At 46.3% G+C, this 25,227-nt stretch overlaps 1 protein-coding gene across 1 annotated transcript in view; it reads right to left on the bottom strand.

The window, feature by feature from the left end:
• CDC42EP3 (CDC42 effector protein 3) overlaps positions 1–1,078 on the bottom strand; it is a 35,049-nt gene extending 33,971 nt beyond the window's left edge. Inside the window, exon 1 of the mRNA XM_044289863.1 lies at positions 654–1,078. The gene's annotated coding sequence lies outside the window, so the exon portion shown is untranslated. The remainder of the gene's footprint in view (positions 1–653) is intronic.
• Between the last annotated feature and the right edge of the window lie 24,149 nt (positions 1,079–25,227).

The following is a 25,227-nucleotide window of genomic DNA, read 5'->3' as shown; positions in this document are numbered from 1 at the left end:
ATATAGATCAACAGATCGATGGATACATAGATGATAGGGTAGATGATGGATAGATATAAGGATAGATGGCAGAAGGATAGATAGATAGCTAGATAGATATAAATTATAGACAAACAAAAAATACAATACATGACAGCAGGCTAAATAGATAGATAGAATGATAGGCAAACAGATAATACAATACATGACAGCAGGATAGATAGAATAATAGATAGGCAGACAGATAATACAATACATGACAGCAGGATAGATAGATAGATAGATATAGAGGCAGACAGATAATACAATACATGACAGCAAGATAGATACAGATGTAGAAAAGTTAACACACCCCACTTTATAAGACGTGTTATCTAAATGCATTAAGCAAACACCTTCAATTGCTTTTCACTGACTTTTGTTTCTAGATGATGAATTAATACATTTGAGTTGAGTTTATGTGTTAACCCTGCTACAGCTGTAGATAGATATTACATTTCTGTAATTTCTCTCTCTCCATACACATCTACAAGTAAATCACAGCACAGAACCATCACTGGATAATGAGATTGGTGTAGATGAATAGAAGGAGCAGATGCAGTCTCCAGGCTGGGCTCCTATCTGCAGGGAGGAGGTCACACACATAGTCACAGAATGCTGGCCATCTTACTTACAGGGCTCTGGGCGCTGTCTGGGGATGGCTTCCACCTCCTGCTGTCTCTTGCTTAGCACATGGGAATCTGGCAGGCCCTGGGCAGAGATGTAGCCTCCTCCGATGTGGGTAAGTGGGTCATACAGTGTATCCCAATGCAGCAGCAGCAGCAGCAGCAGCAGCAGCAGCAGTCTGGGCTAGAGTGGAGGAGCTGGAAGGAAAGGGGCAGCTGCTTCCAGAAGACACCTCCCTTCTCTACATGAGCTCCAGCACCAGCATCTCTCCACCTGTGACAGCTCTTCTGCAGTCACCTCCCAAGACGCCTTCCAGATGACTCCTGCTCCTGTCAGGATGTGTGCTCATTGTCCAGGGAGGGGAAGGCAGACAGGCACTTTGCAGGGAGATGTGTCGTTGGGATGCAGGCACTGGTTTTGCAGGGGTAGATGTCTGGGGAGAGCGATGATGATGTGAGGGGGCAGGTAAAGGGTGGGGTGGCTTTAGGCATGGCTTGGCAGGGTGAAGGGAGGAGGGGGCACTAGAGGATAGGGCAGACCTTGTGTTAATTGACTGCCCTTTAGCTTCATGCTTCTGGGGGCATGTGGTGACTGACTGTCAGATTGCTAGTTTAACCCACTCAGTGCTGGAATGCCAGGAGAATGCAAAAGATAAAGTTATGCAGGCAGTGCCTACTGACAAAGTGAGATATATATGGGCAGGTGGAGATCTGTGACTGCAGTGCAAAGTAACACAAAGATGCAGCAGAACCAACCAGGCGGGACGTCTGATTAGTATTATGTGTGTATTACTGCAGCATCTGTTATACATCTGAGGCGCTTAGCTCCAAAACCTTATCTATCTATCTATCTATCTATCTATCTATCTATCTATCTATCTTATCTATCTATCATATCTATCTATCTCAAATCTATCTATTTAGCTATCTAAAAAATAGAAAAATTCCACAGCACATCCAAGGCGTAAAAAAGTAGAAAACTGCTTTATTCACCAGACACGCAACGTTTCGATCCGCTTACTGGGATGTTTCTCAAGAAGTGACCCAGTAAGCGGATCGAAACGTTGCGTGTCTGGTGAATAAAGCCGTTTTCTACTTTTTTACGCCTTGGATGTGCTGTGGAATTTTTCTATTTTGTATTTATTGGAGGTGGATCGCCCCCACAGCCGCTGGCACTCCGACCGCACTTTACAGACAGCTGTGCTGCCCACACCTTTCTACCTTTTATCTATCTATCTATCTATCTATCTATCTATCTATCTATCTATCTATCTCATATCTGTCTGTCTATCTATCTAAAATCTATCTCGCTCTCTATCTATCTCCTGTCTGTCTATTATCTATCTATCCATCTCATATCTATCTATCTTATATCTATTTATCTCATATCTATCTCATATCTATCTATTTCATATCTATTTATCTCATCTATATATCTATACAGCAGTAAAATATTTCATGTTTGCAAAAAGATAATTACGAAATTATTTGCATAGTAAAGATGAGGGTACAATTATTCATTTCACCATTTAAAGGGGTTTTCCCGAGTAGACCACAAAATTTAAGTTGAAAGCAGGGATTTTTTTAAAAAGATGACAAAAAAAAGGCTAAGGCTAGGTTCATATCTGTGCTCAGTAAATCTGGTAGTCTTTTCCAGCAGAGGAGCAGACTATCGGAATTACCATATCCGGTAATTCAAAATCACTTTGATGGGATATGTTGAGTTTTTGGCAGGTTTCCTGCATGAATGCTTGCTTTTTGCTGGAAAAAGACCACTGCATGCAGCATTTTTTTTCCTTGCCGGACTCCTGAAGGATCCCATTATAATGAATAGGGATCTTGCAGGCCACGACAATGTCTAGTTATACCGGATGTATTCATTCTGGTAGTCTACTGAATTGCCGATACAGACTACCGGATTTGCCAAACACAGATGTGGGCGTAGCTGTACCCACCTGTCCAATCCCAAACTGACACATTGCTGCTGCTTTCTGGTGCTGCAGTGATGACATCCTTGACTACCATATGTGAGTCATTCACTGGTCTGGGTGGTCGCGTCTGGTCGTTAGGGACATTACTGATACAGCACAGGTCTCTGTGCAGCAATGACGTCTCTGTAACCCCCACGTGACTGCTGAGGCCAGTGATTGGCTGCAAAGATCGCATGGGGTTGTTAGGGATGACTTCACTATCAACCCCAGAAACAAAAAACAGAATGGCAGCACTGAAATTGAGGAAAAGTGAGAAGGTGTTTGAAAACCCCTTTAAAGGGATTCTGTCACCAGGTTTCACACCTGTCAGCTAAACATATGCTGATGTTCAGAGCCTCATCAGGATTCCTAATGTGGGCTTCTAAATGTGATCCGTACCCTTATTTTGCTAAAAAAAACAGGTTTTTACTAACCTGTCACTCAAAGAAATAAGGTGCCCAAGGGGATGTCAAGGGATGCAAGGTGCCTCTCGCACCCACCGCCGTTCGTGCCCAGCGCCACCTTTCCAGACTTCTGCACTGCCTCCTAATCCTGTGTGCCGACTCTCACTCTCCCTCCCTCCCTCCCTCCCTCCCCCTCCTCCTGCTGTAAGATCTCGCGCGTGCGCACAGGGCTCTGCCTGACTCGCTTATGCGGACTTCTCGATTTGGCTTCTTATAGCGAAGTGCGCATGCGCCGACACTTTGCTCAACCCAGGTATGACCTGCACTCTGGCGCCAGCCTCTCAGAGCCCTGTGCGCACGCGCAAGATCTTACAGCAGGAGGAGGGGGAGGGAGGGAGAGCGAGAGGCGGCACAGAGGATTAGGAGGTGGTGCAGAAGTCTGGAAAGGCGACGCTGGGCACGAACGGCGGTGGGTGCGGCCGGCACCTTGCATCCTTTGACATCCCCTCGGGCACCTTATTTCTTTGAGTGACATGTTAGTAAAACCTGTTTTTCAGCAAAATAAGGCTACGGATCACATTTAGAAGCCCACAATAGGAATCCTGATGAGGCCCTGAGCATCAGCATATGTTTAGCTGACAGGGGTGAAACCTGGTGACAGAATCCCTTTAAAGGAGTTTTCCATGACTTATCATGCGTACAGCATTCATCACCCCATGATCAGCTGTTAAAGGGGCTGCGCTGCCGCTGTATTTATCTCGGACAACCCCTTTAAGGCTCATGCATACAAGCAAATTACAGTTCAATAACATTTCCAAGTTTTAACATGTAATATTGCACCAATAGACATCTATGTTGCCTTACTGTACCACGTAAAAATGTGTGACATGTGCCATGGTATTCCGTATTATTGAGACATTCATGTGCAGATTGAGTATCTCTGTAAAGGTGTGATCCCACGGTATGGCTGACCTCATGCAGCCAAGCCACACCCACCCATGCAGCAGCCAATGGCTGCACAGTTTTACACAAAAATTGTGTGACCATTGGTTCCTGTGGGTGGGCGTGGCTTGACCACATGCGGCCAGCCGCTCTATGGGGTCATACTCTAAAAAAGTACTATACAGAGGCATTATCCTGGGCCACACACAAGAAACTCTGTGTGCTTTTATGCAGACTATGGACACATGGTTCTCACCAGGGACTTAACTACCATAGCGGCAGACCATGCGACTGCTATGGGGCCCAGGGCAAGAGGGGGCCCAGTTGGGATCATCCGCTCTTCTACTGGGGTTGAAAACTTGGTCAGGACTCTACCCTCTAAAGGAACAACTTTAAGCAAGCGGTAAAAAAATGGCCCAAGGGTCATTGAAAAGGGTTTAGGCAGAAACCCCCCTTCTGTCCTGTGTGGGGGGCCTGGTTTGATTCTTGCTATGGGGACCTTACTTCTCTATGTACACCACTGACTCTCACTTTTACTTTTATTGTGATGACTTATGGTATATCCATGCCAGTGTTCTCGTGTCTCCCACTGCTCAGCGTAACAACAGGGGAACAAGTTGAAATCACTGTGGAAGAACCATGTACATATGCAACAAAAGTAAGTGCAGCAGGGGCGTTCACAGATCTCAAAGAGCCCCATAGCAAAACTTAGCATTGACCCCCTGCCCCACCCTGTTCCTTAGTATGCATATGTCAATCACTGCTCAGTGATCTCAATTTTTGATGAATCTACTTTTTTTTTCTTTAAGTGAATGAAATTTGAATTAAAAAAATTGTAAATAAAAAAAAATCACCCTTGCCCTTATCCATTTTATCTGACTTTTTTGTCAGTAAAGTGGAACAGTGGTTCATAAATATTGTGCTCATTATGACCCCCATATTTCTTAATGTATTCATGCTAGAAAACAAGCATAAATAGACTGATAAGTCTTCTGCTTTCCATCAGTTACAAATCTGGCTGCCAGCAGCCACCACTAGGGGGAGCTCAGTGCATGGGAATTTATGCTAGTACCATTGACTGAAATTGAAGCTGTAATCATCTGTTAGCACTGAGCTCCCCCTAGTGGTGGCTGAATGGAAATGCAGTGTTTTCATATTGGAAGGAGAAGAAGGACCTCAGCACCAGGACCCCCTACCACCTGGTCCTGTTGCAGTTGCAGTCTGCCTTCATTGAAGGTATCCCACTGAAGGGCAGCCACCATGGGCTTTCAAACAAAAGACTGCATGTGCTGAAAACAGTGTGGTAGACCACGGAGTGTGAAAGTTCTGGAAATGTCATAGAGATATGCGAGAAAGCGTGACCGCACGTGTCATTGAAAATAATGAGCAACTTTCATTTTTCTTTTGGAATGCTTTATTATGTGACTAGCTTTTACAGTATTATAATAGTCGCACATTTATATGATGCCAAGCATAGGCGTATAATTGAATCATAGTACAGTCTATAAAAAGCTATAATGGCACAGTGTTGCCTCAAAGGTTATAATTTACGTGATGAGAGTCTGGTATTTTTAAACTTTGCTCTGCCATGACTTCTAGCACGTGCATGGCAAGTAGTAGGTGGAGTAGTCATTCCTTCACTACAGATATAAATCATAATGCGGAAATCTGGATACTATTTTCTGGTGTTCTCTATTTAGAAAGGAAAGAGTACTTATGTCTTCTGTATTCTTCATATATATCTCCGGTCAGACTTAAAGGGGAACCGTCACAGCTCTTGACATGTCCATTTTAGTAAATATGTGCAACCCCCATGAAAAAACAACCCTGAGTATCTTTTCTTAGAACTGTGTGTTGGGACGTTCCTCTATTATTCTTCCTAGAAATATATGAATAAATTGACAACTGGGTATTAACAGCTGGAGGAGTGTCCATACACAGTCTGATACTGTCCTATCAGGGATGACAATGCCAGACTGTGTAGGGACACACCACTTTGACAATGTGAATGGTAACACCCAGTTGTTAATTTATTCCTACATATTTGTTTGTAGCCAGCTGTCTCGTCATTGTGCTCCCAGGATCTGTTCTCCACGGACACTTCAGAACCCAGAAAATAGTCCAGAATTTCAGGAGCTATAAATCTGTACTTTATTTAAGAAATTCCTTACATAAGTGGTTGCAAAAAGATCCAAACTACACCTATGCGTTTTGGGCAACTTCAGTCTATCGCCATGAGTAAGGGCACGGAAATGAAGGAAACGCGTAGGTATTGCATTGTTTGGATATTTTTGAAACAACTTGTTATGTCTGGAGTATTTTCAACTTCTTTTTCCATTCATACATTTTGCAGAAGGAGTAAGGTCCCTTTCACACGAGCGAGTTTTCCGCGCGGGTGCAATGCGTGACGTGAACGCATAGCACCCGCACTGAATCCTGACCCATTCATTTCACTGGGTCTGTGCACATGAGCGTTGTTTTTCACGCATCAGTTCTGCGTTGCGTGAAAATCGCAGCATGTTCTATATTCTGCGTTTTTCACGCAGCCCTGGCCCCATAGAAGTGAATGGGGCTGCGTGAAAAACGCATTGCATCCGCAAGCAAGTGCGGGTGCGATGCGTTTTTCACTGATGGTCCTTCAGTTTTTTATCACGCGTGTGAAAAAGGCCTCATGCACACGACCGTTGTGTGCATCCGTGTCCGTTGTTCCGTTTTCCGTGATTTTCTGCAGACCCATTGACTTTCAATGGGTCCGTTGAAAACTCGGAAGATGCACCGTTTGTCATCCGCGTCCGTGATCCGTGTTTCCTGTCCGTCAAAAAAATAGGACCTGTCCTATTTTTTTGACGGACAACGGTTCGCAGACCAATTCAAGTCAATGGGTTCGTGAAAAAACATGGAGGCACACAAGATTGTCATCCGCGTCCGTTTTTTTCCTATCATTTTAAAGGCAAACTTGACTTAGATTTTTTTTTCACTTTTCTGGTCTGGTGATCCTCCAAAAATCAAGGAAGACACAGAAGAAAAAAACGGACACGGATCACGGAACAACAGAACCGCGTTTTTGCGGACCGTGAAAAAGTACTGTCGTGTGCATGAGGCCAAACACATCAAAACGCATTGCACCCGCGCGGAAAAAACTGAACAACTGAACGCAATCACAGACAAAATTGACTGAACTTGCTTGCAAAATGGTGCGAGTTTCACTGAACGCATCCTGAGCCAATCCGTCACGCCTGTGTGAACCCAGCCTAACAGAGGAACAGAATAATGCAAAGTTATAACAAAAATTCTCCATACTTGTTATTTCATGGGAAACACACGCATTTACTAAACCAGACATGTCAGCAGAGATAACGGGTTCTTTTTAGGGTGTTCACACGGGCGAGATTTCCACGCGGGTGCAATGCGGGAGGTGAACGCATTGCACCCGCACTGAATCTGGACCCATTTATTTATATGGGGCTGTGCACATGAGCTGTGATTTTCACGCATCACTTATGCGTTGCGTGAAAAAAAACTGTGGTGGGCCATTATGGGGGCATTATTTAACCACTACAGGACCGCAGCACGCAGGGATGCGTCTTTGCGGCGGCCCTGTAATTCCTCCTGGATGCGCCGGCGCGTCATCTCGCAAGACGCGAGATTTCCTTTGAACGCGCGCACACAGGCACGCGCGGTCACAGGATCAGCCGGTAAGCGAATGGATCTACAGCCTGCCAGTGGCAATTGTTCGCTGGCAGGCTGTAGATGCGATTTTTTTAACCCCTAAAAGGTATATTAGACGCTGTTTTGATAACAGCATCTAATATACCTGCTACCTGGTCCTCTGGTGGTCCCTTTTACTTGGATCGACCACCAGAGAACACAGGCAGCTCTGTAAAGTAGCACCAAACACCACTACACTACACATCCCCCCTGTCACTTATTAACCCCTTATTAACCCCCTGATCACCCCATATAGACTCCCTGATCACCCCCCTGTCATTGATCACCCCCCTGTCATTGTTTACCCCCCTGGAAGGCTCCATTCAGATGTCCGTATGTGTTTTGCGGATCCGCGGTGTCCATGTTTTGCGGATCCATGGATCCGCGGAACCGCAAAACACATATAAACGTCTGAATGAAGCCTTACAGGGGGGTGATCACCCTATATAGACTCCCTGATCACCCCCCTGTCATTGATCGCCCCCCTGTAAGGCTCCATTCAGAGGTCCGTATGTGTTTGGCGGATCCACAGATCCATGGATTGGATCCGCAAAACACATACGGACGTCTGAATGGAGCCTTACAGGGGGGTGATCAATGACAGGGGGGTGATCACCCCATATAGACTCCCTGATCACCCCCCTGTCATTGATCACCCCCCTGTCATTGATCACCCCCCTGTAAGGCTCCATTCAGACGTCCGTATGTGTTTTACGAATCCACAGATCCATGGATTGGATCCGCAAAACACATACGGACGTCTGAATGGAGCCTTACAGGGGGGTGATCAATGACAGGGGGGTGATCACCCTATATAGACTCCCTGATCACCCCCCTGTCAGGCTCCATTCAGACGTCCGTATGTGTTTTACGGATCCACAGATCCATGGATCGGATCCGCAAAACACATACGGACATCTGAATGGAGCCTTACAGGGGGGTGATCAATGACAGGGTGGTGATCACCCCATACATACTCCCTGATCACCCTCCTGTCATTGGTCACCCCCCTGTAAGGCTCCATTCAGACATTTTTTTGGCACAAGTTAGCGGAAATTGATTTATTTATTTTTGTTGTTTTTTCTTACAAAGTTTCATATTCCACTAACTTGTGACAAAAAATTAAATCTCACATGAACTCACAATACCCCTCACGGAATCCAAATGCGTAACATTTTTTAGACATTTATATTCCAGACTTCTTCTCACGCTTTAGGGCCCCTAAAGCAAGGCAGTATAAATACCCCACATGTGACCCCATTTCGGAAAGAATACACCCCAAGGTATTCGCTGAGCGGCTGTCATGGAACCATGAACCAGACGTACAACAAGAGATAAGTGGAAATAAGAAGGCTTTATTGAAAATAAAGCTGTAAGGCAAAAGTCCAAACGGATGGCTAAACCGAAGCAGGGTCTTGCGAAGCCAGAGGTCAGGAACCAGAAGGGTAGTCAGACGAAGCCTGGATCAGGAACCAGCAGGGTAGTCAGACGAAGCCAGGATCAGGAACCAGCAGGGTAGTCAGACGAAGCCAGGATCAGGAACCAGCAGGGTAGTCAGACGAAGCCAGGATCAGGAACCAGAAGCAGCAGCAGTCTTAGAAGCATGTGAACACAGGAGGACCAAGCAAGGAACTGAAGCCACAGACCTCCTATATATATGAGCTAGGCATCCAGCTCCTCCCAGTGGGAAGGAGAAGCCGCAGGGTGGGAGGCTACAAGAAACCCAGAAACCAAGATGGCCGCCAGCACATGTCAAACGAAGGAGAACAGCAAGAAGGTAAGACCATGACAGCGGCATATTGAGTTCATGAAAGATTGAACTTTTTGTCCAAAGTTAGTGGAAAGGGAGACTTTGTGAGAAAAAAATAAATAAAAAAAATAAATTTCAGCTAACTTGTGCCAAAAAAAAAAAAAAAAAAAAATCTATGAACTCGCCATGCCCCTCATTGAATACCTTGGGGTGTCTTCTTTCCAAAATGGGGTCACATGTGGGGTATTTATACTGCCCTGGCATTTTAGGGGCCCTAAAGCGTAAGAAGAAGTCTGGGATCCAAATGTCTAAAAATGCCCTCCTAAAAAGGAATTCGGGCACCTTTGCGCATCTTGGCTGCAAAAAAAGGGTCACACATGTGGTATCCCCGTACTCAGGAGAAGTTGGGCAATGTGTTTTGGGGTGTCTTTACATATACCCATGCTGGGTGAGAGAAAAATCTCTATAATTACAACTTTGAATAAAAAAAATAAAAAAAAAATGGGAAAAGTTGACTTTTAGAGAGATATTTCTCTCACCCAGCATGGGTATATGTAAAAATACACCCCAAAACACATTGCCCAACTTCTCCTGAGTATGGTGATACCACATGTGTGACACTTTTTTGCAGCCTAGGTGGGCAAAGGGGCCCACATTCTAAAGAGCACCTTTAGGATTTCACAGGGCATTTTTAACACATTTGGATTTCAAACTACTTCTCACGCATTAGGGCCCCTAAAATGCCAGGGCAGTATAACTACCCCACAAGTGACCCCATTTCGGAAAGAAGACACCCCAAGGTATTTCATGAGGGGCATGGCGAGTTCCTAGAATTTTTTATTTTTTGTCACAAGTTAGTGGAATATGAGACTTTGTAAGAAAAAAAAAATCATAATTTTCCGCTAACTTGTGACAAAAAATAAAACGTTCTATGAACTCACTATGCCCATCAGCGAATACCTTAGGGTGTCTACTTTCCGAAATGGGGTCATTTGTGGGGGTTTTCTACTGTCTGGGCATTGTAGAACCTCAGGAAACATGACAGGTGCTCAGAAAGTCAGAGCTGCTTCAAAAAGCGGAAATTCACATTTTTGTACCATAGTTTGTAAACGCTATAACTTTTACCCAAACCATTTTTTTTACCCAAACATTTTTTTTTTTATCAAAGACATGTAGAACATTAAATTTAGCAAAAAATTTATATATAGATGTCGTTTATTTAAAAAAAAGTTACAACTGAAAGTGAAAGTCATTTTTTTGCAAAAATTTTGTTAAATTTAGATTAATAACAAAAAAGTAAAAATTTCAGCAGCAATGAAATACCACCAAATGAAACCTCTATTAGTGAGAAGAAAAGGAGGTAAAATTCATTTGGGTGGTAAGTTGCATAACCGAGCAATAAACGGTGAAAATAGTGTAGTGCAGAATTGCAAAAAGTGGTCTGGTCATTAAGCGTGTTTAAGCTAGTTTAAGCTAGCCTACACTAAAGTACAATAAAGGAATTCAAGAGGGGCCTGGATGTATTTCTGGAGCGTAATAATATTACAGGCTATAGCTACTAGAGAGAGATCGTTGATCCAGGGAGTTATTCTGATTGCCTGATTGGAGTCGGGAAGGAATTTTTTATTCCCCTAAGGCCCCTTTCACACGGACGAGTTTTCCGTGCGGGTGCAATGCGTGATGTGAACGCATTGCACCCGCACTGAATCTGGACCCATTCATTTCTGTGGGGCTGTGTACACGAGCGGTGATTTTCACGCATCACTTATGCGTTGCGTGAAAATCGCAGCATGCTCCACGCAACGCAGGCCCCATAGAAGTGAATGGGGTTGCGTAAAAATCGCAAGCATCCGCAAGCAAGTGCGGATGCAGTGCGATTTTCACGCACGGTTGCTAGGAGACGATCGGGATGGAGACCCGATCATTATTATTTTCCCTTATTAACATGGTTATAAGGGAAAATAATAGCATTCTGAATACAGAATGCATAGCAAAATAGCGCTGGAGGGGTTAAAAAATTTTTTTTTTTTTACTCACCTTAATCTATTGCTCGCGCAGCCCGGCATCTCCTTCTGTCTTGAACTTAGCTCTGTGTAGCAACAAGGACCTTTGGTGACGTCACAGTCATCACATGATCTTTTACCATGGTGATGGATCATGTGATGACCGGAGTGACGTCACCACAGGTCCTGTTGCTACACAAAGCTAAGATGAAGACAGAAGGAGATGCCGGCTACGCGAGCAAGTCGACTAAGGCGAGTTAAATTATTTTTTATGTATTTTTAACCCCTTCAGCGCTATTTTACTATGCATTCTGTATTCAGAATGCTATTATTTTCCCTTATAACCATGTTATAAGGGAAAATAATACAATCTACAGAACACTGATCCCAAGGGTTTGGGTACCAAACACGCGCGTTTTTTCTTTCACACGAGTGCAAAATGCATTACAATGTTTTGCACTCGCACGGAAATATCGCGGGTGTTCCCGCAACGCACCCGCAAATTTTCCCGCAACGCCCGTGTGAAAGGGGCCTAAAGTGGGGAAAATTGGCTTCTACCTCACTGTTTTTTTTTTGCCTTCCTCTGGATCAACTTGCAGGATAACAGGCCGAACTGGTTGGACAAATGTCTATGTACTATGTTACTATGTTACACTATGGGGGAGATTATTTAAGATGGGGGACTACATTGGGGGCATTATTATTAAAGCTGGGGACAGTAAAAAAAAAAAAAAAAAAAAAATCTTACCCTATGGGGGAAATAATTTTAGCTGGGGGCCTACATGGGGGCATTATTAAAGCTGGGGGCAGCATAAAAGAAAAAATCCTACACAATGGGGGACATTATTTTAGCTGGGGGCCTACCATTCTGTGAGTGTTCTCAGAAGGGTGGGTCTAGAAATAACTGTCCGTTTTTAACGGACATGTAAAACTGATGCAAAACGGACATTAAAAACGGACACATGGCCAGAAAATGGATGCACACACTGATGCAAAATGGCCATGAAAAACTGACAGACAGTGAGTACGTTTTTACCAGACGTTTTTTTTCACTGTCGTGTGCATCATGACATCCCAGTTGACAATTCAGTTTCCTAGATGTTTTACAAGGTACTGTAGTGAGAATAGACTCATATGGCAGCTTATTTTAGTCTGTTTTCATTATTGTAAGCACAGTGTCCTATTCTATGCTAAGCGAAAGCCTTTTTCACACAATGCAGTTTTCTTGACACAGTTGCAAGCTGTTCTTTTTTACCTAAACCAAGAGTTGATCCTAAGGCCTCTTGCACACGATGGTATGTATTTTGCGGTCCGTCCGTGTGCATTCCATATTTTTCGGAACGGAACAGCTGGCCCCTAGGAGAACAGTACTATGCTTGTCCGTAATGCGGACAATAATAGGACATGTTCTATTTTTTTGCGGAACAGAAATACGGACATACGGATACGGAATGCACACGGAGTACCTTCAGTTTTTTTTGCGGACCCATTGAAATGAATGGTTCCGTATACGGTCTGCAAAAAAAAAAAAAAACGGAACGGACACGGAAAGAAAATAGGCCTCTTGCATACGAACATAAACAGAAACAAAGTACTAGGCCATATTTCCCAATCCTGTAGATAGATTTCTGTTAGAGACTGGCCAGCAGATCTGCATGTGGATTTGCTCTACTGAAATAGTTTTTTTCATTTGCATTAGTCATTGTATTTTTAACACTTCAAGGGATTGAGTCTGTAACCTGTACCCGAGGTGGCGATCGGAGCTGCAACGCTAGAAGTTGTGAGTATATATTCTTTTATTATTTTATCACATTTGGGGGCACTGGGGGAGTCATCTTATAAATGGGACAATCCCTTCAACCTCTTAAGTATTGGGCCCATTTTTTGTTTTGCATTTTCATTTTTTCCTTTCCACGTTCCAATAGCCATAACTTTTTTAATTTTCCGTCCAGATAGCCACTTGCAGGATAAGTGCTCATTCACATGGCTGTGAAATGCGGGCAATGGCCGCCTGCACCAACGCATCACTTTAATAGGTACGCAATCCGGAAGGTCGGTGCAAAATGGAGGCACGGAACCCCACGAAAGCACTATAGAGTGCTTCCATGGGGGTTTCCTCTCTGTGCCTCTGCACCGAAAAAATAAATAGAACATGTTCTATTTTTTCTCGCCGCGGACAGATCATGGAGCCATTTAAATTGCGCCCCCCCCCCCAACGCAACGAACGGCTGAACGGGCTAAGTTGTATAGTTTAAAGGCATTTAATTTACCTTGTCTGTTATTGGAAACCGGGAAAAAATTGTGGGGTTAAATTGAAAAAAAAAAAAACATAATTCCGCCAAGGTTTTTTTTTTTTTTTGCCTCAATGCGTTCACTGTGCGCTAAAAATGACATCCTTATTCTGAGACTCAATACAAGTATGGCGTTATCAAATTTGTATAGTTTTATTTTTGTTTTACTACTTTAAAAAAAAATTAAAACCTTTGAAAAAAATACACATTTTCTTTGCCATTTTCTGACAGTCATAACTTTCTTATACTTTAGTGTAGAGCGCTGTATAAGGGCTTGTTTTTTGCAGAACGAACTATAATTTTTATTAGTACCATTTTTGTAGTACGTACTTTTTTTTCACAAAAAAAAAGGCAAATCATGTGGGTTTCATTTTTTTCGTTACAGCATTCACCGCACAAAATATTTTAATCTTTCAGACACTTCTGGATGCAGCGATATCTGATAAGTAAATGTTTTATTGTTAATATATTTTTATATGAAAAATTGGGAAAGGGGGTAATTTAAACTTTCATTTTTTACAATAATAACTTTTAACCCCCTTTAGGGGGCTAGAACCCGGGATCTTTTGATTCCTTGTCCTGATCACCCTAAGGCCCCTTGCAGACGAGCGTGTCCGGATTAGGTCCGGATGCGTTGCGTCTGCGATCAGGGAAAATCGTGCGAGTTGGTATGCAATTGCAGTCAGTTTTGACTGCGATTGCGTTCCGATGTGGTACCCAGACCCAAACCCGGACTTCTTCACTGAAGTTCAGATTTGGGTTAGGTGTTCTGTATATTTTGATATTTTCCCTTATAACATGGTTATAAGGGAAAATAATAGCATTCTTAATACAGAATGCTTACTAAAATGTGGCTTTAGGGGTTAAAAAAATGTTAAAAAATTAACTCACCTCATCCTGTTATTCGCGCAGCCAGCATCATCTTCTTTCTTCTTCTTTCAGGACCTGCCAAAGGATCTTTGATGACGTAATCGCGCTCACCACGTGAGCACGGTGTAGTCAGCGCAGGTCCTGCTGAATGAAGATCAGTGCGGGTGCAATGCATTCACCTCACGCATTGCACTCGCACAGAATTCTCGCCCGTGTAAAAGGGGCCTAGTAGAGAGCTATTAGGGCGAATGGGATATTGACATGCTCCATGTTGAGCTGTGCTTCGTGCACAGCTTAGCAGGGAGCCTACAATGGCAGTCTGGTAAGCTTCAGAAGTGTTCAGGCTGCCATCGGAGCCCCACATCCCCCTGCCTTGCCTCACAGATCAGTGTTGATAGCAGCATCTGAGGGGTTAAATGATCTGGTTCGGCGTGATTGCTGTTCCCCATCAGTGTGGCCGTGTGCCTGCTGTATTTTACAGCTGGCATACGCCACACATGGAGCAGGCTCACCGCAGCAGCCCACTTCTTACATTTCCTCAACCACTGTGACCAGTACATTACGGTGGTTGAAGGGGTTAAAGAGGATCTGTCAGCCTTCTGACAAGTCAGTTTTAGTAAATACTTGCATTTCCCACAATGTACCAATTGTGGAGCAGTCTCAGAACTCTACATTGTGCCATTCCTCCTAGAAAAGTAGAAATAAGGCTGGAGCAACAGGGCAATCTTGGGCGCAGCACTTGACAAAATCAGGATTTTTTGTGATTCTGGGGTCGGGGTCACTGCAATTTACAAGTCGCAGTGCGACCCCTTTACTGGTTGCACTTCTGCAGAGCAATATTTGGTGTATCATGGGGTAGGTTGGATACACCAACAGGAAATGCTACATACAGGATGGAAACAAACCAGAGGGATCTGTGTACATGGTGAAAACGTATTTCCCAGAAAACATTATATCATTCTGCTCAGCTCCTTCTGCTCTATCACATGCTGCCTGCAGATTGCACTGCATTTCATGGTGACCAGTTCTCTTAAATGAATAATGACCCATTTACGTCGCGCGTTTGGGCCATAGACTCTTTGGACAACACTGCTGTCAATCACCCAAACGCGCGTCAAACGCGCGTTTACTATTACAAAAAACGCGCATAAAAACGCGCGACAAAATCGCGCATAAAAACGCGCGTTTGCGCAACGCTCAGGTGTGAACCCAGCCTTACACAAACAAAAAAATCCACACTAAAATCTGCACCAAACAACGCACCAAATCTGCAAGGTTTTGGTGCAGGTTTTCTGCACATGAATCTGCACCATGTGCAGGCACTCTTAGGTATGGGCTGATTGGCCATAAACCCTACAGGGAAATTTCCTGGTGGGCCAATGCCCAGGCAGCCACTTAATCCTCTTGGCCATCAGTAAGGTACATAACTAATGTAGGAGCATCAGGCACTTATGTAGCTGGCCAGTGGCCGCAGGTGCCCTCCTGAATTCAATGATATTGCCATCATCAGGACAATAATACATCTTCATACTGTGGGGTGGACGGCAGTATTTTGTGCTGCACTGTGGTATCTGCTTCTGCTAGGGCCATATATTGTGCTGCTCTGTGGTATTTGGTTCTTCTGGGGTACTATTTTGTCCTGCACTATGGTATTGCTGGCCCCACCTACTTCTGTTGTCCCGCTTTTTGTCAATAAGGACCCACCTACAACATGAGGCCATTTTTATTTTATTTTCCAGGGCCACTTTAAGTTCTCAGCCCTCCCCTGCCCGGTGGTCATAAACTGCTGTACGGGCACACGGCAGGGCACAAAAGGCAGATTTCACTGGGATAATTTTAAGTTGCCATGTCCCATTTAAAGACCCCCTGATGCACTCCTAGAGCAGAAACTCCAAAAAAAGATACAATTTTGGAAACTACGGGATAAGGTGGCAGTTTTGTTGGTACATATGATTTTTGGTTGCTCTATATTACACTTTTTGTGAGGCAAGGTAACAAAAAAATAGCTGTTTTGCATCTGTTTTTATTTTTTTGTTATTTACAGTGTTAGGCCTCATGCACACGACCGTTGTGTGCATCCGTCGCCGTTGTGCCGTTTTCCATTTTTTTCCGCGGACCCATTGACTTTCAATGGGTCCGTGGAAAAAATAAATAAAAAAAAAATAAAAAAATAATAATCGGAAAATGCACCGTTTTGCAGCCGAGACCGTGATCCGTGTTTCCTGTCTGTCAAAAAAATAGGACCTGTCCTATTTTTTTGACGGACAACGGTTCACGGACCCATTCAAGTCAATGGGTCCGTGAAAGAACACGGATGCACACAAGATTGGCATCCGTGTCCGTGATCCGTGGCCGTAGGTTACTTTCATACAGACGGATCCGAAGATCCGTCTGCATAAAAGCTTTTTCAGAGGTGAGTTTTCACTTCGTGAAAACTCAGATCCGACAGTATATTCTAACACAGAGGCGTTCCCATGGTGATGGGGACGCTTCAGGTTAGAATATACTGAAAAACTGTGTACATGACTGCCCCCTGCTGCCTGGCAGGTGCCGCCAGGCAGCAGGGGGCAGACCCCCCCCCCCTGTTTTTAACTCATTGGTGGCCAGTGGGCCCCCCCTCCCTCCCCTGTAGTTAACTCATTGGTGGCCAGTGGGCCCTCTCCCCTCCCTCACCGGTTGCCATGGTTACTTAGCAATTTGTAGAAGCTTCATACTTACCTGCGAGCAGCGATGTCTGTGACCGGTCGGCAGCTCCTCCTACTGGTAAGTGACAGGTCTGTGCTATAGGCAATGCGCCGCACAGACCTTTCACTTACCAGTAGGCAGGGCCGATCCTAGGGTCACAGGCGCCTGGGTGCAGAAATATTTCTGGCGCCCCCACATGGGCGTGGTTATCTTACTAACTCCTCCCCTTTACAATGTTTCTATGGCAACAACTTCAGCCCCCAACTTCAGCCCCACGAATCGGCGGCTCGGCTTAAAAAAAAAAAAAGTCAAAAAAAAAAAAGTCAAAAAAAAAAAAGTCAAAAAAAAAAAAGTCAAAAAAAAAAAGTCCCGGCGGCTCGCTCGGCCAGGGCCGGACTGGGGATAAAAACCAGCCCTGGAAAAAGTTGCACACCAGCCCCACAGCATTGCGTCATTATTTACTTGTTTATAATAGGAGAAAGCATTCATTTTAAAACACGTGTGTAAACACGAATATGAACTTTGCCCCACGATAGCTCTTTTGTAGAACCCCCATAAAAACTTACAGTTACTTGACTTGGCCCTTGGGGATCTCGGACGCCACTTCAACACTTTGGCCGGGGGCTCGGCGGAGCTGATGTTGTGCTTTAACCTAATGAGAAAGATTTCATAATAAGGATTTGGAGAAGGGGCAGAGGGATAGAAGAGCAGGGAGAGGCTGGTGCTGCTACTAGGGGGTCATACCATGGGGGAGTAATAAAGCCCACCATAATGCCCCCCCAGTAGTAATAATTCTCCTTATAATATTCAAAACATTTGTAATGCCCCCAGTTGAGCTAATGTTCCCATAATGTGCCAATATAAAATACCCCTTCTCAGTGCCCCCGTAGATGACCCCCATAGTGCCCCCCCCTTCCCCATAGTACCCACCATAATGTGTCCCAGTATAAAATGCCCCTATACAGAGCCCCCATATAAAATATCTTCTTTTTTAGCCTCAGTAGATGCCCCTATAGTGCCCCCCAATAATCTGCAGTAAGATGTGCCCCCATAGATGCCCCCAATCATGTGCCAGTAATAAGAGCCCCCCCACCATCATGTGCCAGTAGCCAGAGCCCCCCCATATCATGTCAGTAGCCAGAGCCCCCCCATATCATGTGTCAGTAGCCAGAGCCCCCCATATCATGTGCCAGTAGCCAGAGTGCCCCCAATCATGTGCCAGAAATAAGAGCCCCCCACATCATGTGCCAGTAGCCAGAGCCCCCCATATCATATGCCAGTAGCCAGAGCCCCCCCATATCATGTGCCAGTAGCCCCCCTTATGTGCCAGTAGCCCCCCTATGTGCCAGTAGCCCTCCTTATCATGTGCCAGTAGCCCCCCTTATCATGTGCCAGTAGCCCCCTTATCATGTGCCAGTAGCCCCCCTGATCATGTGCCAGTAGCCCCCCTGATCATGTGCCAGTAGCCCCCCTGATCATGTGCCAGTAGCCCCCCTTATCATGTGCCAGTAGCCCCCCATATCATGTGCCAGTAGCCAGAGCCCCCCCCTTATCATGTGCCAGTAGCCAGAGCCCCCCCCATATCATGTGCCAGTAGCCCTCCTTATCATGTGCCAGTAGCCCCCCTTATCATGTGCCAGTAGCCCCCCTTATCATGTGCCAGTAGCCCCCCTTATCATGTGCCAGTAGCCCCCCATATCATGTGCCAGTAGCCAGAGCCCCCCCCTTATCATGTGCCAGTAGCCAGAGCCCCCCCATATCATGTGCCAGTAGCCAGATGCCCCCCATTATCATGTGCCAGTAGCCAGAGTGCCCCCATATCATGTGCCAGTAGCCAGAGTGCCCCCATATCATGTGCCAGTAGCCCCCCATATCATGTGCCAGTAGCCCCCCTTATCATGTGCCAGCCCAGTAGTCCCCCCTTATCATGTGCCAGCCCAGTAGTCCCCCCTTATCATGTGCCAGCCCAGTAGCCCCCCTTATCATGTGCCAGCCCAGCCCAGTAGTCCCCCCTTATGTGCCAGCCCAGTAGCCCCCCTTATGTGCCAGCCCAGTAGCCCCCCTTATGTGCCAGCCCAGTAGCCCCCCTTATCATGTGCCAGCCCAGTATTGTACCTATATAAAAAAATAAAAAAAAATAATACACTTATACTTACCTCCAGCAATGCGATGCGATGCAGGCCGCCTCTTCCGTCTGTGTCCCTCGCTATACGGCTCAGGCGACGCGATGACGTCATCGCGCCGCCTGCACCGGCCTGAGCTCTGATAGGCTGCCAGCACTAAGCCGGCAGCCTATCAGAGGAACAGGAGGGGACACACCTCTCCCTCCTCTGCCGCAGCACAGGCATCTGTATTGCCGTCCTGAGGACGGCAATACAGATGACTATGGAGATGAGCGCTTCCGCAATGGAGGCGCTCATCTCCTGCTCTGCCCTGCCGCCGGCCGCGGCCGCCCCCACTTGTCACCAGGGCCGCGGCCTTGCGGCACTCAGGCTTGCCGGCCCACCGGGAAATTTCCCGCTATCCCGGCAGGCCAGTCCGGCCCTGCGCTCGGCGCCTTTCGGGTGACAGCGCTGGGGTGCGGGGCACCCACTGCACCCCGTGTAGGATCGGCCCTGCCAGTAGGAGAAGCTCCCGGCCGGTCACAGACATCGCAGCTCGCAGGTAAGTATGAAGCTTCTACAAATTGCTAAGCAACCATGGCAACTGGGACTGCATTAGCGTCCCGATTGCCATGGTTACCGATCGAGCCCCAGCGATTACACTGGGACTCCGATCGGTACTCTCCACTGCCACCAATGATAGGGGAGGGCGATTTTAATTAGGAGGGGGAGGGAGGGGAGAGGGCCCACTGGCCACCAACGAGTTAACTACAGGGGAGGGAGGGGGGGTCCACTGGACACCAATGAGTTAACTACAGGGGAGGGAGGGGGGCTCCACTGGACACCAATGAGTTAACTACAGGGGAGGGAGGGGGGCCAACTGGACACCAATGAGTTAACTACAGGGGAGGGAGAGGGGGCCCACTGGACACCAATGAGTTAACTACAGGGGAGGGAGAGGGGGCCCACTGGCCACCAATGAGTTAACTACAGGGGAGGGCGGCCGCACTGGCCACCAATGAGTTAAAAACAGTGGGGGGTCTGCCCCCTGCTGCCTGGCAGCACCTGCCAGGCAGCAGGGGGCAGTCATGTACACAGTTTTTCAGTATATTCTAACCTGAAGCGTCCCCATCACCATGGGAACGCCTCTGTGTTAGAATATACTGTCGGATCTGAGTTTCACGATGTAGCTCATATCCGACAGTATATTCTAACATAGAGGCGTTCCCATGGTGATGGGGACGCTTCAAGTTAAAATATACCATCGGATTTGAGTTTTCTCCAATCCGATGGTATAAAAGAACTCCATACTTTACATTGAAAGTCAATGGGGACGGATCCGTTTGAAATGGCACCATATTGTGTCAAACGGATCCGTCCCCATTGACTTGCATTGTAATTCAGGATGGATCCGTTTGGCTCCGCACGGCAAGGCGGACACCAAAACGACTTTTTTTTCCGTGGATCCTCCAAAAATCAAGGAAGACCCACGGACGAAAAAACGGTCACGGATCACGGACCTACGGACCCCGTTTTTGCGGACCGTGAAAAAAAACTGTTGTGTGCATGAGGCCTTAGGCTACGTCTACACGACGACATTTGTCGCGCGACATTTTGTTGCACTAATTTCCTGCGACAATTTTTATAATGGCAGTGTCACGGTCTGGAGTCAGGCTCGGAGGCCAGTAGCTATAGCAGCGGAGCAGATATTCACACTGGTCACCCTGGCTGATGACACGGGTTCACCTGAGGTGCGGGGTCTAAGTACTAACCGGTATTCGCCAGAGCTCCTGATGGTGGAGATGGACTTTGCTGCGTGTTAGTACCAGGTCGCGGTCCTCAGGATAGCCCCAGCAGGAGGTGAGCAAGCCGAGGTCCAGTAGCAGATATAGCAGACAGGGATCAAGCAGAAGCGTGGTTGAATAACAAGCCAAAGTCGGTAGCAAATAGTGCAGGTTGGGATTAAGCAGGAGCGTAGTCGAGGAACAAGCCAAAAGTCAGTAACGGATGGTAGCAGAGATACGGTCGGCAGCAGTATAGACAAGAGCAAGATATTGGCTGGTAAAGGCACAATAATCTGGCAAACAGGAAGTGCAGAGACATGGCTTAAATTAGGAAGTTCATGGGAGGAGCAAGGGGTTCAAGGTTCAAGGCAAACAAGATTCAAGCAGTACCTGAGAATAGCCAGCAGCGTGTTTCCGAAGATCGTTTTCTTCCTGATTGCAGATAAGGCAAAAGATCAGAAAACGTTATTTTATTCCCTGCCCGCGTGACTTTCTAGTCATTCTTGAAGTCAAGGGGGCAGCGGCCTCCTTGCTTCAAATCAAATTAACCACGCCTCTTCGCTGTGACTGACAGCGCTTATGCACGAGAGTTCGGCTGCCATTGCTGAACAGCCGGCTGTCAGTCACAGGCGAAGTGGCAGGGAAGGGGGCGCGGTTACTTTGAATTGAAGCAAGGAGGCCTCTGCCCCCTTGACTTCAAGCATGACTAGAAAATCACGCGGGCAGAAGATAAAAGAACGTTTTCTGAGCTTTTGCTTCATCTGCCTTCAGGAAGAAAGCGATCGTCGGAAACACGCTGCTGGCTACTGTCAAGAGTTTTGTCCTGCGACGTCCTGGCAGGACTATTGTGTGTGGTGGCAGGCTGGCAGTATTTTATTGCTACAGAACAATTTTTTTTTCCAGCATTTTCAATACTTTTTATATAGAGGGTGTCTGCAGTGACTAGAGACATCTGTCCAATACCTTCTGTGTGTCAGGGCCAGAGGTTGGAGAAATATAACTGAAAAATACTATATTTTTCCCATCATTTTCAATAATTTTTCTATAGAGTGTGTCTGCAGTGACTAGAGACATCTGTCCAATACCTTCTGTGTGTCAGAGCCAGAGATTGGAGAAATATAACTGAAATATATTTTCCTTTTTCCATACTTTTACTTTTTTTTTTTCCTTATACTGTGTTTGCTGGGAACTGTGACATCTGTGCCACATCTTGTGTGTTAAGCATGCATATAACATTTAATATGCGCAAGGCGAGCAGTAAGGGACCGGGAAGTGGCCATGATGCTGATGGTTCATGTAGAGGCCATGGCCCTGGGCGTGTTGAAACTATGCCTGCTGCCAGAGCACAAGAAAAACAGTCATCCACGATACCTAGCTTCATGTCCCAGTTTGCAGGACGTCGCAGGACAAAACTCTTGAAGTCAGACCAGTGCGACCAGGTGGTCAGTTGGATTGCTGCAGATAATGCTTCCAGTGGGTTAAACACCACCCTGTCTTCCATCAAGTCCAGTCTCAGTAGCCAAGAGTCTGGTCAACAGAATCCTCTCCCCTATCCTCCTTCTTCCCACCATGGAGAGTCTGGCAAAACAAGTGATCCCACACTCAGAAATTCCGAGGATCTCTTTTCATCGCCATTACTTGATTTGGCCCTCTCGCCAAGCACGCTTGAAGAGGGACATGAGACTTTGTGCCCTGATTCCCAACCTCTTGAGCATCCACAGTCACAAAAACATGACGGGGAGCAACAATTAGTGTTTAATGAGGTGGATGATGATGAGACACAGTTGCCAATGAGTCAACCGCAATTACTGTCTCAAGAGCTTGATGAAGAGGATGAGACATGGGGGGGCGGAGCTAGCGCCGGATGGAGATGGTCGCATAGCTCTCTGCTCTGTGTGGAGACTCGTCCCTAACGCCAGCAAACATCAGCTAACTGCAGCAGAAAATGGTCAAGATCGGGAATGCAAGGCATGGTGACACTCCTGCTCCTTCTAAGAACCAAGCATCGGGCGGAGATATGGAGAAATTCCTAAAGAAAGCTGCTTCCACGATCGCCTCCAGAGAACCCAAGATGGCGCCGACACCACAACCCAAAGCCCCGAAGCGCGCATCTGCACTGTCGGAAGGGGAAAGTGATTCGGAAGGCTCCCATCCCACCGCTGACCTCCCGCTCATAAGAAAATACCTCGACCGGGCTCTGAACAGAGTAATGGAGCCGATCCTAGCGGAGCTGTCCGCATGCAGGCACGAGGTGAGACACGTGGGGGAGTGAGTGGAGGCCCTGGAGACGCGTCAGGCAGCGATTCTCAACCACCAGACATCGGTATCTGACTCCCTCCGATGCTGCGCTTCATACCTAAATGACCTCCACAATTCACTGGAGGGTCAGGAGAATAGGGGGCGCCGAAACAATCTGCGGTTTAGGGGAGTGCCAGAATCGGTCCCCCCTGGTGAAGTGTCAGCCGCTATCATTGAAATATGCGGCTCACTATTGGGCCCTGATCATCCGCAAGAAATTATTATAGAAAGAGCGCATAGAGCTCTGAGGCCCAAGCCAAAGCCCACAGAACCACCCAGAGATATCATCTGCAGGTTCCTCAACTTTCAAGTAAAAGCTGCCATTCTGGACTCAGCGCGCAATCACCCGGATTTGGCTTATGAAGATTCCAAGGTCGAGATATTCCAAGATTTGGCCCCGTCAACCTTGAAGAAACGTCGATCCCTCAAGCCCCTGACAGATTGGCTCCGATCTAACAAAGTTTTGTACCGGTGGGCCTACCCGTTTGGACTCACCTTCTCGTATGCAGGCAAAAGGGTTAACGTTTCGTCCTTCACAGATCTCACAGTGGTATATGAACTTCTAAACGTGACCCCCATGCCGATTGAAAACTGGGAACTCTTTCAGGACCTTGGCATCCTGCCTGATATTCCTAGCGTGGTCCCGTTTGAAATCCTCCGTACTCCGAAGTCCTCCCGCTCCAAGAAAAGAGGCCACCATCTCACTCCAAGGAGCCTGTCTCAGGAGCACTAGAGGACTCTTATAGTTCTGTCATGATTGTGTCGGATGATGGTGTCTCTTTGTGCCCTTAGTTTTGACATACTCTAGCCAGGCCTAGTCATCATAGCGACTTAATATTGTTTTTTCCTTAATGGAAAAGTTTTCTCTTCCCGTTAGTACCCGACCATGGCCCTTACCTGGGCGTTATACGGTCTCCTAACCGGTCTAAAGACCACCTATACCCCTCTTCATTTTATACGACATACCCCGTTATGTCTGTTCACTTTTGTGATGTTTGTCTAATCTGTTATGTTCTGTTTACCTTTTCTTTTTTTAACCCTATCCCCCGTCCAAGGTTTTTGTCTCCACCACTGCCATGGAGAGATCTTCTTTCTCTAGCGTATACCATGATACACCAGACAGCGGACCTTCACAAATCTGGAATGCTCTCTTGGGGAAAATCTCACCAGCTACAAGGTAATCTCACTTACACATGTTTTAATGGCTGACCTATTGGTAGCTTCTTACAATGTCAAAGGTTTTCACTCCCCTTCAAAACGGAGCCAAATCTTTGCCATTCTAAGAAAAGCCGGAGCTGGGGTGATATTTCTACAGGAGACACATTTTAGATTCAACCGCTACCCTGACATGGGCTTCTCCCACTACTCCAACTGGTACCATTGTGGGGGTAACTCCTCTGCATCTAGTGGGGTCAGCATAGGGCTGCAAAGGAGAATCCCTTTCAAGTTTATTAATCAGATACTGGATCCGGAGGGAAGGTTCATACTACTCAAAGGTTCCATTGGGTCGCAGATCTACACCTTTATTAACTTATACGCCCCTAACTCAAACCAATCCCGCTGGTTCTCGGACATCTTCCCTATCATAGAATCCTTCCAGGAGGGTTTGGTAATTGTGGGGGGTGACTTCAACGTAGCATTACTGCCACAACTTGATGTCTCCTCTCACAAATCATCCCACTCCAACAAATCCTTAAAAGTAATTAGGAACCTCCTATGGGAGCTACATCTGATAGACGTGTGGAGATCTCACCATCCCAATACTCCAGATTTCAC

Source organism: Bufo gargarizans, chromosome 4 (assembly GCF_014858855.1).
Source record: "Bufo gargarizans isolate SCDJY-AF-19 chromosome 4, ASM1485885v1, whole genome shotgun sequence".
NCBI lineage: Eukaryota > Metazoa > Chordata > Amphibia > Anura > Bufonidae > Bufo > Bufo gargarizans.
This window is presented reverse-complemented; position numbering and strand designations above follow the sequence as displayed.